The sequence below is a fragment of the Austrofundulus limnaeus genome, unplaced genomic scaffold (genome assembly GCF_001266775.1).
Source record: "Austrofundulus limnaeus strain Quisiro unplaced genomic scaffold, Austrofundulus_limnaeus-1.0 Scaffold153, whole genome shotgun sequence".
Taxonomy (NCBI): Eukaryota; Metazoa; Chordata; class Actinopteri; order Cyprinodontiformes; family Rivulidae; genus Austrofundulus; species Austrofundulus limnaeus.
In genome coordinates, this window is record NW_013952555.1 from 51,982 (window position 1) to 53,935 (window position 1,954).

The 1,954-nt window shown below is 38.2% G+C and overlaps 1 protein-coding gene across 2 annotated transcripts in view; it reads right to left on the minus strand.

The window, feature by feature from the left end:
- The window catches only part of LOC106523350 (tripartite motif-containing protein 35), a 105,312-nt gene that overhangs the window by 21,922 nt on the left and 81,436 nt on the right, over window positions 1–1,954 (minus strand). Inside the window, exon 2 of one of the 2 annotated variants that reach the window (XM_014016742.1) lies at window positions 215–332. The exons of the other annotated variant lie outside the window; for it this stretch is intronic. The gene's annotated coding sequence lies outside the window, so the exon portion shown is untranslated. The remainder of the gene's footprint in view (window positions 1–214; window positions 333–1,954) is intronic. 2 annotated transcript variants of the gene reach the window in all.

Consider the following 1,954-nt stretch of genomic DNA (forward strand, 5'->3'; position numbering starts at 1 on the left):
GTTCAATACTTATTTTACCCGCTGTATGTATGTATACAGTATATATATAAATGAACATTCTTTTATACAGTAAATGAAAACAATAAAACAGCTGTAAAGAATTGAGTAAAATTTTCTCAAACAGTTTTTGTAAACCTTTGTTAGCTTTATTTCCTGTTAATTTCCTCCTTCTGCCCCGACACACCTGTTTTCTCTTTAACACATTATGTCTCACCTGCTCTTCATCCATCTTTACTTCTTCCTGTTTACAGCTGCCTGCTGTCCTCTGCAGCCCGACGGATCAGGGAGTTTGTTCTCCAGCTGTTTGTGGAGCCGTGTTTTGATTTTTGGCCCTGCAGCACATTTAGAGTCTAAACTGTGAGAAAATAAAAGACTTTTATTTGTTTGGACAATTTCTGCACCTTTGGTCATCACTTTGTGACATTCTCCAATAGATTATCAGTTCAAACTACAGAAGGAAAACAAAATATTTTATTTTTCCAGTAGTGCTAAAATGCTTTAATTTAGTCTTCATTTATTTATCTTTTGTACATTTTTTGTAACTCATTCCACAATCTTTGTGTTATTTCAACCACAACCTTCAGCTCATTGTTGGTGCTATGAGTTTAGCTGATAACCGCTAATAACGTCCATTTAATGGACTGATAACATCTGAACCGGCTGCAGTTTGGCAGGAAATGCTGATTCTCTAGTTGAAATCTATAATTAGTTTTCATGAATCTGTCAGTATTTTTCTTTCTGATCGCTGTTCTTCTTWCAGAAACTGTTAAATATTTTGTCTCTGGCCTGCGGGCTCAGAGATGATCAAACTGGACGCCACTCTTTTACCGCGCCGCGTAAAAAAACAACACYCCAGCTTCTCGCCGTGGAGGGGCCACCTGACCTCCATTATGATTTTATATTTTGCTCGGGGCGTTTCACATTAAAATACTCTGACTGAGTGTGTGTATGTGTGTGTGTGTGAGCTCATCCCGGCTCACAGCGGTTCTGATCACAAAGCCGGTTCTGATGAAGTGGTAATTAATGTGGATATGTGTATGTATACAGTGGCTCCTTCTCCAATGAAGCCTGCCTGGTAAACACTTGAGTAATCAGACTGGAGCTCAGCCTCCAGCAGCTGAATGATAAGCAGCTCTGAGGCTGAAGGAAGGACACACGTGTGTGTCCTCAAGGCTGCTATACACACACACACTCACATACATACACATACACACACCCACACACACATGTTTAACGGTCATCTTGAATAACAAACACTGAAACTGAACATATGATGCCATATATTTCATCAGCTGTCTGTTTTAGCTTGGCACACGCTGATGGATGTGTTTATATGTTTTGCTAATCCCGCTGAAATCTCCCCGGAGTTCGTATGTAGATGTGCTCAACGTTTAACCGGCGCTCGTTTTCAGGAAAACAATCGATAAAAAGTGAACGTTCTGCACTTTTAATGGAAGTGATGCATTGCTCTGCGTTCTGCAGTAAATCATTACTGCATTAACTTAACTGACACTTTCTAATTATTAWAAACAGATGGGATGATTAATGAGAGACTGCACGTCCTTTTCCTTTTTTTTTGTCGGTTGTAGTTGGAAGCGGACGCTGGATTGTTCTTTTTTATGTCAAACAGAAGCTGGTGTTGATTCAGCAAAAAGAAATAAACTTCAGTCTGCAAAACATCTTCTGTATTTTGTCATATTTTATCCAAAAACYGTGTTGCTGTGCACACATGCTAACTAAGAACTATGTAGCCAAGGCTAACTTGAAGCTAAATGTAAAAAAAACTTAACTAAAAACAACAAAAGGTTAAAGAGTAACTTACCCCAAAATTAACCTTTTTTAGCTGATAAACTGTCTAGAATGTGTCTAAAATGTTATATAGTACTGTTTCTGTGCTAATTTGGATGTTTTTGTGCGTATTTGTTCAAATCTGTAATATTTGGTCTAAAAACGT